This window comes from Schistocerca serialis, chromosome 8 (assembly GCF_023864345.2).
Source record: "Schistocerca serialis cubense isolate TAMUIC-IGC-003099 chromosome 8, iqSchSeri2.2, whole genome shotgun sequence".
In the NCBI taxonomy this organism is placed as follows: Eukaryota; Metazoa; Arthropoda; class Insecta; order Orthoptera; family Acrididae; genus Schistocerca; species Schistocerca serialis.
The window spans coordinates 93551413-93567410 of record NC_064645.1 but is presented as its reverse complement, the minus strand read 5'-3'; positions in this window follow the sequence as shown (position 1 = coordinate 93567410).

The following is a 15998-nucleotide window of genomic DNA, read 5'->3' as shown; positions in this document are numbered from 1 at the left end:
GTATCTTTGCTGACCAATGTAGATTCCTTTTGCAGAATGGTTGCTTTCAATTTCCAATCGACAGAAGTATTTTCCGTTGCCCACAATAATTTCAAATGTTGATCTCATTGTTGTCAACATGTTCTCCAATATTTTTAGAGACTTACAGATTAGCAAGCTGTTATCCACATGAAGTGCCAGGTAGATGCCAGTGTCATCTGCTAAAGTATTGAAAATGTATTTTTTTGCATTCAATTGCTCTTCAACAGCTCAGAACCAAACATTGTCAGAAATTCTACAAAGTTTTTGATTCCAATTGTGTGGTGATTGGTTGAGTCCATATAGACTCTTACTTAGTTTGCAAACAATATTTGAGTCTTCTAAAACAAACCCTTTTGGCTGCTCCATGTAAGCTACCTGTTTCAAATCCCCATCAAGGAAAGCAGTCTTAACATCGAACCAATGATTTTCTTACCTTGTGAAGCTGTTATGCCCGATAAAACCCTGACTGAGTCATATCAGTCCATCTGAAAGAACGTCTCTTGCACATGATCTAGCTCAGAACTCTGCTTCACATGATAGACACACATACGTCCAACTGTCTTACAATTGTGTAGTAATGGTACCAGATCCCAAGTTTTGTTCTTCTTCAAAGATGCCATTTCTTCTTCCATTACTTGCTTCCACTTTGAAGAGTCTTGTGATGCCATTGCTTCAGCATAAGTTTGAGGTTGACAGAACAGGTTACATCTTGGTCCCATAAACAAGCAGGTGCTCGCAAATTATATTGAGCTCTCAGATTCATCATATCATTTCCTTTGACTTGTTCATTAGTATAATCTTCTTCAGATTCCTCTTGAGCATCTTCTGCAGGATGATTTCCAAGGTAAAATTCAGCATATTTCTGTGCCATGTGTAAGCTAAGGGCTTCTTCTTCACTGAAAGAGACATTGCAGGAGATTGTAATTTTCTTCAACTCAGGATTATACAGGCAATAATTGATATTATATCCATCATAGCAAAGCAGGATCATGTTCTTCGATTTAGTATCCCATTTTGTTCTAAATTGATCAGGATTGTGTATGTTAGTGTGTCCCTTATTTTTCAACTTTCCAATTATGTAGCTCCCACTGCCCTATTTTGTTGCTACAATTAAAAAACAATGTCTGCAAAATTGTAGGTCAGGTGAGCAACAACAAGGTGATGCTCATCAACCACGAAGTTTTGAAATTTTGCTGTGTGAATTTTGCTACGCAGTTTATCGTTTCTATTATTACTCAATAATTTCTTATTATTAGAGATACTTATTTTAGACTTTTATCCTAATATTTTAATATATAAAATATATCATAATTTTATTAGTAGTAAAACATTAATAGTGTATGTATAGATGGCTGGAATAGCCAGGAGGAGGTAAAACTGGCCCTTTCCGTCTAGTGGTTTGAAGAATACTGCAACGTAGCAGAGAACAATTAAAACCAAATAAAAGAGACTACTGTGGTACTGTCAGCAAGATTCGCGGTGATAACTGCATGTAATTGCGATGATAATTGCATGTGATAATTGCTGAGCTATTATTTGTGTTGGACTGGGATCTAAAGTTGCTCCCACCTTTCAAGGATGTTGAAAGGATAGATACACTGGCACTGTTAATAACCTTTACAGCCAAGGAACAGCTGTTGGGAATCCTTGTAATCCCACTATCTCCTGGAGTAGATCAAGCCATGGCTGTATATTGGCAGTAGAGAAGCGGCATATAGCTGACAAAATTCAGTCAATTTGCTGTGATACAGCAGCAAGCAATACAGGCTGAGTAAATGGCCACTGTGCAAATCTAGAGAAATTGTTCAATCATGGCATATTATACCTCCCTTGCTGTTACCACATTTCTGAATTGGTGTTTTGAAGACTTATTTCGACTTACTAATTGGGGAACTTCTTGCCTGGGCATTGAGCTTTTCAAGAAATTTAAAGTAACCTGGTCTAAACATGACAATACCGGTAACATAATTGGTAACAGTGAAGTACCTGATGGTTTACAGTCCATTATTCTCATATTTCTTGGAAACCAACTTTCTACATAGAAATAGCCACAAGATTATCTTTCTTGGCAGCATTCCAAAGAATGTGATATCATTTCGCATCCTGGGAGCTGTAACACATTCTAGGTGGATGGCAAAGGCCATTCAAGTTATACTTGCTTGAAGATCAGTGTCACTTATCTGTACCAAAAAAACTCAGTATATTTTTGTTGCACGTATGGATATCTGAGCCTGGTTTCTGCCAGTAGAAGTAGTTAAAGTACTTTAGCATGATTTCCTGTTCAAGAGTCAGCTGATAAATTATCATGATATTATTCACTAATCAGTAAGGGTGCTGCCCAAAAAAATTCAAATCAGCTGTGGCATTTAGCTGTAGAAACTGTGGCTCTAGCCCTGTTTGATGACAATGTTCCAACAAAGGTCAAGGCAAATATAACTCAAGTTATGACAACAGGAAGAAGAAAAAAATGAAGTTAAAATGTACATTAAACACAAAAAGACATTTCTTCTTTTACAGAGATTGACTTTTCGTCTTTTGTAACACCTGTTATGAAAATTTTCTCCATGGGTTTTTTGTCAGTACCAATTGTCTTCCCAAGACCCATCAACATGGGAAAATGACTCTCATTACAAAATTGCAATTGAAAAACCTGGGGAGATGATTGTTGTAAATGATGATGAAAGAAATGTAAGACTCATTCAGGACTACAATAACATTCTTTGCTGGAGACTGTAAAAAATACCCAGTTGCTAATACATATTCTCTTAGGAATAAATCATGTTCAGTGTTCATTCAGTCAAATTAGCTTTTGATTCTACTGAAAGGAATGTTGTAAAATAATAACTCTAAATTGAAAATGTATGCATTGTCAAAAATAAATTTATTTCTTAAATGTTTGTGCAGTTTTTTGAACTCCTCAAATGATCTATTCAGTAATATGAGTCAAAATGGTTTTAAACAATTGCTGAGTTTGCTTTACTGTGTCACATACATTAGCTTCATGAAAAACAAGTATACAGTGGAGAGAATGGAGATCCTTTGTTCCAACATCAAGCCTAGATTTGCTGGATTGAGATGAAATTATTCACAGTCCTTTTTTTTGTAATTGGAACAAAAAGAGAGAGGGAGAAGCAAAATTCTAACTTTAAAAAAATTACATATAAGTAAGGGCCACTCTAGTATACATATGCTGCTGATCCAAACATCCTCCATGTTTTAAAGATTTCCAAATCATTTTTCATACAGCATAAAATTATTGTTTGTTTTACATGGTCATCGATTTAAGATACATGCAGTACAATTTACTTCTTCTGTCCACAGTTTGTGAGACAAGTCTGTACTCAATAACACTGCATGCGCACTCAATAATGGACCTGTTTTCTTCGTCAATTTGGCCATTCTACTGTGGTCTAAAGGGACTTGTTTTTTCACATATTAATCCATTTTGCTTGAAACAATCTTCAAATTGTGTATTTACGAATTCGGTTCCATAGTCATTTCTCGCAACTCTGATTTTGTTTCCAGTTTGTCTTTCAATCAGTCTTTGAAATTTCAAAAACATAGGGAAAGTATCATGTTCGCTTTTAATAAAATGCACAATCTGTATGAAGAGCAATCATCCTTGAAAACTAAACTACTGGCCGTTAAAATTTCTACACCAAGAAGAAATGCAGATGATAAACGGGTATTCATTGGACAAATATATTAGACTAGAACTGGCATGTGATTACATTTTCATGCAATTTGGGTACATGGATCCTGACCATAGTAACGGCCTTGATACGCCTGAGCATTGAGTCAAACAGAGCTTGGATGGCATGTACAGATACATCTGCCCATGCAGCTTCAACACGATACCACAGTACATCAAGAGTAGTGACTGGTGTATTGTGATGAGCCAGTTGCTCGACCACCATTGAACAGACATTTTCAGTTAGTGAGAGATCTGGAGAATGTGCTGGCCAGGGCAGCAGTCGAACATTTTCTGTATCCAGAAAGGGCCGTACAGTACCTGCAACATGCAGTCGTGCATTATCCTGCTGAAATGTAGGGATCGAATGAACGGTAGAGCCACGGGTCGTAGCACATATGAAATGTAACGTCCACTGTTCAAAGTGCCGTCAATGCGAACAAGAGGTGACCGAGACGTGTAACCAATGGCATCCCATACCATCACGCCGGGTGATACACCAGTATGGCAATGACGAATACACGCTTGCAATGTGCGTTCACCACGATGTCGCCAAACACAGATGCGACCATCATGATGCTGCAAACAGAACCTGGATTCATCCGAAAAAATGACGTTTTGCCATTTGTGCACCCAGGTTCGTTGTTGAGTACACCATCGCAGGCGCTCCTGTCTGTGATGCAGCATCAAGGTTAACCGCAACCATGGTCTCCGAGCTGATAGTCCATGCTGCTGCAAACATCGTCGAACTGTTCGTGCAGATGGTGGTTGTCTTGCAAATGCCCCCATCTGTTGACTCAGGGATCGAGACGTGGCTGCACGATCCGTTACAGCCATGCGGATAAGATGCCTGCTAGTGATACGGGGCCTCTGGGATCCAGCATGGCGTTCCGTATTACCCTCCTGAACCCACCGATTCCATATTCTGCTAACACCAGTCATTGGATCTCGACCAACGCGAGCAGCAATGTCGCGAACGATAAGCCCCAATCGCAGTAGGCTACAATCTGACCTTTATCAAAGTCAGAAACCTGATGGTCCGCATTTCTCCTCCTTACACGAGGCATCACAATGATGTTTCACCAGGCAACGCCAGTCAACTGCTGTTTGTGTATGAGAAATCTGTTGGAAGCTTTCCTCATGTCAACACGTTGTAGGTGTCGCCACCGGCGCCAACTTTGTGTGAATGCTCTGAAAAGCTAATAATTTGTATATCACAACATCTTCTTCATGTTGGTTAAATTTCATGTCTGTAGCACGTCATCTTTGTGGTGTAGCAATTTTAAGTCAGTAGTGTATGTACAAATGGGCACCTCCAAGAGGTGGTTTTCTCATCCATCCACTCAAATCGGCATGAATAAATTCGCCACAAATTTTTATCTTGATTCCAAATTTGAATTAAACAATTTTCTCTCGACATCTTGCCATACCAACACAGTTCTCAATCAAAATATTCATCTTTATTCATTTTGAAACCAGGAGTTAAGGTCATGTCAGCCATATTCTTCAGACCTTTGAAATGAGTGTTTCAAAGTCTCTTATGCCAGATCACTGTGGAATTTAAAGAAGCAGTATTTGGCTGTAGTACATCTGGATATTTAAACAACATTTGAGAACACTAATTGTCCCTCTTAATTCTTGCTGCAACTAGACCAGAATTGTGAACTTCCATTCTCTTGTGGTCAAAAATAACTCTCATTCCTCCTTTTGTGACTGCTTCCACTGGAAATAGTTTTTTCTTTAGCGCAGGAATATACAATGTGTTTTACAAAGTGCTAGATTGCCATTTTCCCTCGACTAACAATAATACGTCAACGAATCAAATCCCTTCTGCTTTAACAGTCAAATTGTCTCCAATTTGAATATAGGAGTCATCAAATTGAATTGGCTTAAAGGTGTTGACCTAATCTTTTGTGTGACATCATGCATTTTGATGCAGCACTGTTAGCTAACCAAATATTTTCACTCCCTGAAGCAAAAGTGTTCACTTATTCTTCACTCAAAGCCTGGTGGACAGAAATATCAGTCGTCATTCAAGTTCTGCTAAAAGTTTTCTGCACTCTGATTTGAAATGTCTTCTTTTGTGATGATCATAACATTCAACATCTTTTCTACTGACTGCATTACATAAATTGTTATTCTTTGAATTAAAGTTACATGTTTTGTACATGTGAAGGCTGTTTACTCTTTCCCGTATTCTAAAAGCTTTTGTTACTTCAATGTTGTTCTTGTTCTTCGACTTTTCCTCATATTCTAAAAGCTTTCATTGTTCTTTCAGTAACATTGAAGTCAAATTATAGAATGTTTGTTGAGCTTAAGCACAAGAGTCCCATGCAGTTGAAAATATTACAAATTTTGCTGACAGACTTCTCAAAGTTGTAGTCATTTTGTCAACTTCTGGTAACAGGTTCCCCAATATCAGCTAAGGCTTGTACCAGAGACTTAACTCTCTTGTTGTGCAGTTGTGTCTGTTTGCAACATTATGTAATCAAAAAATTTCTACCTCAGAGCCATTTTATTAGTCTGCAGCTCGTGGTTCTGCTTCCGGAGCACGGGGTCCCGGGTTTGATTCCCAGCAGGGTCAGGGATTTTCTCCTGCCTCGAGACGACTGGGTGTTTGTGTTGACCTCACCATTTCATCGTCTTTCATGAAAGTGGTGAGATTGGACTGAGCAAAGGTTGGGAATTCGTACGGGCACTGATAACCACGCAGTTGGGTGCCCCACCAACCAATCATCATCATCATCATCATCATCCATTTTATTTCATGAATAGTCTTCAGTCTGGCCAACAATTGCGCTGCATTTTTGCATATCATGACGCAATGCAATTGGCCAAATTCCAAAGCAGTAGATAGAATAAGAATCACCTTTGCTTTTAAACCATCCATAGATATTTGATTCTTACCAGCTTCAACTGGCCTTGGCTTCTCCTTCATGACATCAATAACTTTTTCAGAACGAAAAACAATTTGCAGTTGATATTTCCACAGTTGGAAATTTCTTACTGTCGAATTTCTGGATACTGAAGTCTTCAACTTATCCACCTTCATGCAAATCTGAATGTAAATCAAACCTATAGTACTTCATTCAAAACATCAATGTATGTTGTCCACAGAAGACCAATGAAATACAGTGGTTCAAGAACTTGAGCATCAAAACTTAGGTGTCACATGTCACTCGAATAAAACTCCCATCAAACACAGTGAATTCTCACATAAAATATGTATATAATTGCCTGGGTCCATAACATGGTGTTTTGCTAAAAATCGCAGAGAGAAATAAATAGGAGTTAGGAAACAACTTGCTCTTGGTATCAGAGCCAAGAGCAAAAAACAGGATATACTTTTATAATGTGACAGAAACAGCTGTGCACAGAACAAACATAAATATCTGGTGCACTGTGCTCACATTATGAATGTTTAAAACAGAGCCATAAGCAACACTCAATACAACAAGCTCACTCTTGTCAACATAAATTATTTTCTGTCTAATACACAACAAGCAGAATTAATTCTTTTTGTAGGTGCCACTAGTATTGTAATCAATCCATGCTTGCATACAGAAACAGTAGAAATGGTAAACATTATTTTTAAAAGTATCATTGACCGGTTTCCTGCAAATTGTCTCACCTTCAATTTTAAAAAGGCACAACATGTTCAGTTCTGCACACCTAGAGTTACTACACCAATGATAAGTGTAATAGCTGGTGACGAAATAATAAATAGGGTGGAAACCTTAAAATTTTTAGGTGCCTGTACAGATGAGAATTTAAACTGGAAGTAACACAACATAATTCAGTCACATTTGGATTTAGTATCATTGCAAATCTTGAGAAGACACAAATCAGTCAGTTAACATATTTTCATTCAATAATGCCATATGGAATAATGTTCTGAAGTAACTCCTCTTTAAGAAAGTAAGTCTTTATTGTTCAACGATGTGCTGTAAGAATAATACATGGTGCTCACACATGATTGTTTTGTAGACATCTGTTTAAGGAGCTGGTCATTCTGACTACTGCTTCACAGTGTATTTATTCCCTTATGAAGTTTATTACAAATAATCCACTGCAGTTCAAAAGGAACAATGATGTCTATAATAACAGTATCAGAAAAAATTACAGTCAGTATTCCCTAGTAAGTATGTCATTAGCACAAAAAGGGATTCACAATGCTGCAAATAAAATTTTTGATCACTTACCCAGTGATATAGAACGTCTGACAGACAGCAACGTAAAATTTGAAAATAAAATGAGAGCTTCTCCTGGAAAAGTCCTCCTACTGCACAGAATAATTTCTATTACTTACATCTATACTCTGAAAACTACTTTGAGGTGTAGGGTAGAGGGTATATCCCATTGTACCAGTTATAAGGGTTTCTTCCCATTTCATTCACATGTGGAATGCAGGAAGAATGACTGTTTGAATGCCTCTGTGCATGCAGTAATTATTCTGATCTTATCCTCACAATCCCTCTGTGAGTGCTATGAAGGGGTTGTAGTATATTCCTAGAGTCATCATTTCAAGTTGGTTCTTGAAACTTTGGTAATAGACTTTCTCAGGATAGTTTACATCTGTCTTCAAGAGTCTGCCAGTTCAGTTCCTTCAATATCTCTGTGACACTCTCCCACAGATCAAACAAACCTGTGACCATTCATGCGGCCCTTCTTTGTATATGTTCAATATCCCTGGCCAGTCTTATTTGGTACAGGTCCTACACACTTGAGCAATATTCTAGAACCATCATACGAGTGATTTGTAAGCAGTCACCTTTGTAGACTGATTGTGCTCCCACTGAAAATGGTTCTAGTTTCTGGAAATAGTAAGTATTAATATACTCAGCATGCATATTTTATTAGCATATCGATAGCTTACGACCAAATAATTTTGAGTTCAATTTGGCAAAATCAATTGCCCGCACTCCACAAAAATAAAGTTATAATTCAGACTACACCCAGAGAAAAAAGTTTAAAATGAGGTTTGTTCTCTTTCCTAAGGTAGTTGAAGTACTGACATATGACAGCAATAGTTCAACTGTGTGTTCACTAGTCATATACATCCCAGTTTTACTTTTGTCCCACACTTGACACCATATGCATATGAATATATGTAAAGGATGCTAATTTTACTTAAATAATGCTGTAAGAGTATGAATTTCTTCCTTTCTATCCAGATTTAGCTTCAGCCACAGGCAAATAATTCAATTTTAAGACAGTCGTTGGTCTAATTTGGTTTATGTTTTGACAGAAATGGCAGATCAACCAAACCTGATGTCCACAAGCGCAGCCAGGATTAGGAAAATGAGAAGTTGGTGTAAAGAAAAAAATTCATGGTTTCAGAAAAAAGAAAATAAAAATATAAACGAAATTTTAAAAAAAGAAAAAAACATTAAAAAGAACATAAGACAGATCTGGAACTCCAGGAGCTTCGAAAGAAGGAGCATGATAAAAAGCACCTTCAGAAGGCAAAAAAAGAAGAATGCTATTCTTCTGACCATCTCAAGGCCAACTATATTGCCATACTGATGTCCTCACATTCAGCAAGGCTTCATCAAAATCCGTCCAGACACTTCCCACATGCCTCATAAACAGGTAGCTGTAGTACAACAACTGCCAAAGAAAGTTGGCCTGACCCTCGCAAATGAAATATACAAGAGAACACCCTCTAATCACAGTAAAGATTATTTCCAAGTTGCCGAGTCCTTCTTTTGTGCTGATATTGCATATACATGTCCAGGGATGAAAGATAGTAGGTGTTTTTGGGTGAATGGAAAGAAACAAATTTTGCAGAAGTATTACTCGACACTGTTTTTATTGCAGGCCTCCCAGATCATTAAAGAAGAATGTTGTACAGATTTACATGTAGGCTTTTCAAAGTTTTGCTCCATGAGGTCACAGAATGTTCTACTTTTGAAATTTACTCATGCTGACAAATGCAAGTGAAAAATTCATGAGAGAATTTCATTCTGAAGTTGAAGAGTCTGCAGTACCACTGCAGTGATGACTTTAGGAAATCCCATTTGTGTAATTCTATTTTAAATTCTAATTGTTGGCAAAATAAATGTTCCACATGTAGTTCTGGGAGTAAACTTGTGGCTCCAAGTGAGTCTGAAACAGTAGTAGCTTGGAAAAAATGGAGAAAAGATGATACTAGAAGGTTTCAGCTCTTCTGGAAAGAAGAGTAGCTGAGAACTGTTTGAATAGTTCATATAACAATTCCTTAAAATGGGCATCATGTGAACACTGAACACATATAGCATGCAGACTTTGAAGAATACAAAAAGGGGAGGTAGTTCTTCAGGTAGATTATTTTACGTCTTATTCCTGAGAATATCAAAATGAGATTCAGAGTGCATTGTGGTCATTTTATTTGCAACAGCTACTTTCTACAAGGGAAAATGTAAAACTTATTTGATATGTTCAAATACTGCACAGAAGGCCAAAGGCAATATTTGTCTTTATGAATACACTGTATTATACAATTTGCCAAAATGAACTTGAATCTGATTCTGAAGAGGTGATAATTTGAAGTGATGGCCCATCCTCAGAATTTAAAAATCATTCATGGTTACATTTCTTGACTTTTTGTTTGCAAAGCATTCCAAGAAATTTACTTGGAAGTATTTTAGCACTTCACATGGAAATGGTGTTGTGGATGTAATGGGTGGAAATGCAAGCATCTTGTATGCCAGAAGAGCACGGTCCAAGGAGAGGAAGCAACAATTGTCCAGTCTGCCAAGTACTTCTACAAAGTGGCAGCTGAAGTTTGCAAAAATAATATCATAACCTATGTGAATCAGGAGGCAATTAAGCAAAACAGTGAACAAGGCAGTCATTCGAAAAATGTTCCTGAAATTCCAGAAATATCACAGTGTCATGTGATTGAAATAAATGAAGATGAATAACCTGTAAAAAGAGTGCCTTAGGTTGTGATGTAATTTACTCCTGTAATCACAATCAACATGACAGTTGGTTGGTTGGAGATTGTGTCATACAAGGGACAAAAATATCATAGAGAGATTTGTAAAATCAGCTCTGAGGGGATCAAGACATCAGTTATGCACAAAGCTGGCCCAAGCACATTGAAGTGGCCAGTTCCCCCTGGCTGCATTTATTATAATGATAACAAAATGTGAAGAAGATTGCAATGCCAGAAATTGTAAAACAACTGTGGACATCTTCACTTCATGAAATATACTTAACTGGCACTGTTTATATTATTTGCTTTCAGTTCATATTAAACTGAGCCTAACAACATTCAAAAGTGTTAATTTTTAAATATTGCATTTTTTTCATGTTGGAATTTTTATCAAATAAATCTGTCAGACAGATGACATTGTTTACAAAACTTTGTATTTTGTGCAATGTCCTGCACATGACATTTGTATAGAACATTTCTTCAAGAACATGTAAAAATACAAGATGATAATTTGGAGCAAGAAAAATAAAGAATGTTCCATATCTTCGATCTGCAGTACTGTTCCGATATTTTGACAGTCAGTAACACACAATAGCGTTATATGAACAAAAAAAAATATTGTACAGCTGCCCCACATGTGACACTGAAATTCCCCACAAAGTGTTACATCCAAGTATTTGTATGAGTTGGCTGATTCCAGCAGTGGCTCATTGATATAATACTCGTAGGATACTACTTTTTTTTTCATTTTGTGAAGTGCACTATTTTACAACTGGTAACATTTAAAGCAAGTTGCCTGTCTTTGCACCACTTTGAAATCTTATCAAGATCTGACTGGATATTTATGCAGCTTCTTTCAGATATACTTTATTATAGATAACTTCATCATCTGCAGAATGTGTGAGGGTACTATTGATATTGTCTGCAAGATCATTAATATACAGTGCGAACAGCAAGGGCCTCAACATGTCCACCTCCAGAGGGGGACATGGTGTCCCCCCCTACAAGAAAGTCATCAATCCAATCACAAATTTCACTTTATACCCCATGTGACTGTACTTCTGACAGTAAGCATAGGTGTGGTATAGAGTCAAATTTTTTGAAAATCAAGAAATTCTGCATCTACCTGACTGCCTTGATCCAAAGCTTTCAGCATGTCATGTAAGAAAAGTATGAGTCAAGTTTCATATGATTGACATTTTTGGAATCCATGCTGGTTCGCACTGAGGAGGTCATTCTGTTCAAGTAACTTCATTATGTTATTGTAATGTTTAAAAGGAAGTGGGTAGCATCTACTAGTAAATACCTGCATGTTAAAAAAATCATTATAAATGTTGAGCATACAGCCACATTTACAAATTAATTTGTGATGTGAATGTAAAATGATCCATGGAACATGAAACTAACTAATTAACTCCCTTTCAGCCACAAAGGAATTACAGACATGGGTTGGAAGTGGGCATTGATTGAAATCAGTAGGCAAGGTTAAATATTTGTGCTGGGCTAGGATTCAAACACAAGTCTCCTGCTTACTGGGCAGATGCTCTGACCAGTAAGCCATGCAGACACAGTGCTCATTGCTACTGCACAGACTACCCTAGCATGCCTCCTGTCAGACCCAAATTCTCAACTTATCAATGCAACACTAAGGTAGTGCCCCTTGGCCATTATCCTCATTACTTTTGACATTTCATCTATCCCCACAAGAGTTCAAATGTGGTGTTCATCTGCAATGAAGAGATCATTAGCCATTTCACCTTAATTTGTACAAACAGGGTGTTGATTTTCACTGAAGACATTGAAACATCTCGAAAACTACACATTGGATTTAAAAAATTGTAATTCCAATGTGTTTTACCCAGAGGGGGACATCTAAAGATACCACACTTGACCCTCCCCACCCCACCCTGTGAATGAGTGGTGGGGGACAACTTTGAAATCTTGAATGGAAACCTTCATATTTTTATTGCAGATTTCGATTCTAGGACAACGCATGTTCTTCATTTCACTACAGGTGGTGCTGTAATCAGAGGAACAAAAATTGGTGTACAACCATAATTTACAACATGCTATTCAATGGCCCTTGAATATCCAATGGCACATGGGACCCCACCTCCATGCTGTGAGGGTACGACAGGCCAGTATTTGGTAACTTCTAATTGTAAACCCCATTCACAACATTGTGTTCATGTGAAAAATCAAACAGGAGGCTACTCAGTGCATCACAGTGACTGTGGCTTGAGGCAAATGCTACTCTACTTTTCCATTTATGGTAAGTGTTCAAACATAATACCACCACCAATTTCTTTACACTTGGTGATGCACAGGACAGGACAGAAGCATATCTTCAGGAATGCCAGCACAGATGTTTCTGATACAGTCGACCATGTCTTCACACCTGTTGGCATTTGCTGCCACACCTTATCTTTTAATAGAATGAAATCTGGTGACCTAATGGGACAATTAATACTGCAACCTCTGCTGATCCACTGAGCAGTGTAAAAACAGTCTAATACCTCCCGTGCTTCATTGGCAGAATGTGCTGGGCAATCATCATACTGAAACCACAAACATTGCCAAATATCAAGGGCAATATTCAATATGCCATCGATAAAATACAAACCAATGATTTTGTTCTCCATGATGCCGCACCATATGTTAACTGACCAAGAACATTGATGGTCAACTTCCTGTAACCTTGGGGATTGTCTATACTCCAGTAAAGCATGTTATACCATTTAACACGACCATGGTTTGTGAACGTGGACTCATTGGAAAATAGCACCTCAGAGAACATGGGAGTCATTTGCATTTGTTAGCGTACCCATTCACAACACACTACCTGTTTATGGAAATCAGTGCCATGAAGTTCTTGATTTATTAACACATAGTATAGACGATACTTATGATGATGCAATGCTACCTACAGCCATACTGGAATCATGGTGTAATTGCAGGTGCTTATCTGTGGAGTATAAAGTGAAATTTGTGATTGGATTGATGACTTTTTGGTAGGGAGGGGACAGCATGTTGTCTTCAATGGAGAGTCATTGTCAGATGTAGATGTCACTTCAGGTGTGCACCAGGGAAGTGTGTTGGGGCCCTTTCTGTTCACATTGTATATTTATGATCAGTGGATTGTGCTACAAGTACAGCAATTTCATTAGCTTCTCCTGTAACATGTTTGCTTCATTCCCATTTGCCAATCTGGCCAGTACCATTAGACGTAAAGGCATTCACAACCTTGTAAAAGAACAAATGAAAGCGAATTTTCTCTGGAAAATGCTTGTCATACAAGTCAACAGCAGCCTCAACATTTCTCCTACATTTTCTGTAAATCAAGATAACTTCAGTTTTTTTCTTCTGCGGTTACAAAATTGCACATCCATTCTCCAAATGATAGGTAGATGTGCAGGCAGTAAGCACTATGCAAGTATTGTAATGTTTACAGCCACTATATGTCCTACATCTGCATGATATGTGAACTCCAATCACAGTGTACTGTCCGTTACGTAAGTCATAGTTTGCTACATGGCCAAGGTGGTGCACAAGTAGTCCCCTGCTCGATATGTCAGACGAATACAAATTGCAAATGGGGTTTCCAATTAGAAGTTATGAAATACTAGCCAGTTCTAACCTCGCAGCCCGGAGGTGGGTTCCCATGTGCCATTGGATATTCAAGGATCATTGAGCAGCATGCTGTAAATTACAATTGAGTACCCATTTCTATTCCTCGAATTACAGCACCATCTGTGACAAAACCAAGAAAATACTCCAGACAAAACATATGTAGATTTTGCCATACAATCATAATCTGCATTAAAAATGGGGATTTCCACTGAAGATTTCAAATTTGTCCCCAGCCACCCAGGCACAGGTGGCTTGGTAGTTGCCCTTTTACTGCAAGTGAATTCTGATGTTTTTATAGTATGTCATGTTGTGTCTGCTTAGTTACAATTTAAGAACTGTATATCTCACATTGTTCTGCCTTTGTTAATAGGCTATGTGTGTTTCATGTTACTGACACTGTATCATATACTTGTTGTTTGATAATTTACACAAATTTTTGCTTCTTTCTAAATGGAACAGAAACAGGATTCAAGCTGGGTGAGACGACATAGCAGTAAACACAGAACTAAGAAGTCACTATCATCTATGGTACAGTCATTATGATATAACTTTCACCTGTTTTCAGTCAGTAAACCCAGATTAAGTCAACAATAGTCCATTCAACAAAGTCTCTCTTTCCCATTCCTGCAAATCTGAATACATGATCCACCAATAACTTCCATGCGCTAATGAAATGATGAGTTGTAAATGAGGAAAAGGAGTTTGTGGGATACTGCATGATAACACAAACTTGTCTCTTAATGTTGTGTAATAACTGCCATCCACATTATTAAATACAAAGGCAATGTAAATAAGAAGGATATATACATTCTGAAATAGATTTAATAACTGCGTGCCTCTAAGATCATTTCTTGTAAAATGCCAACTTCAGTTTATAAGATTGTGTACAAGAAGATGACCACTGGTGCTTGAGGGTAAGATTTTTTAATTACAAATACACTGCACAGCTGTTACACTACTTTTATCAGGTCCACTTGCATGAGGTGAATACCATCTTTGGTGAAGGGTATCTGTTGGTGGAAGGTCTGGCTGGCGATCGGTGCTTTTGATGAAGGTGTCCATAAGAATGAGGTATCTATTAGCATGGAAGGTGGGAAGATGGTATCTGGATATACATGAAAGAAAAATCTTTGATGCTTAGATGAACTGAGTTGCCACATCTCCACATTTACAAAAGCTGAATAAATGTTAAATAAATTACTTGGCCATATTTATCTATCGCACAATGGATGGTAGTAGGATGTAAAATGGAAGTTTGCAAGGGAATACATAAGCATGTGCTCTGGGAAAAATATCAGGTTTATTCAAGAACAGCTGAACAAACTAATAAGCTAAACAACTAATAATTAGGGGGTGGTTGCTGTTCTACATAAGCCTCTTGGCTGAGTTACAAAATTACATTTACAACTGCATCTTGAAGACCCCCAGCACAATTTAACAGTAATTATTAATTACGGAAGTGTCAGAGGAATCTTCGAATGGCAACATTCAAGCACTTATACATATATAATAGAGATTCAGGACAAATATAAGAATAAAGGAAAACTTCATCAGTATGCACATGGCCGAAAAATGGCCATTCCCTTGGCTCGAGTGCATAAAACAGACGAACAAAAATTCATCGATATGAATAAACTCTTAGTAGTTTAACCATAGAAGAAGTTCTGAAACTAATTTGTAAGTTTTATCCTAAGAATCAGTAACTGTGACATGTAATGCTTCTCATAGTCCATGAAC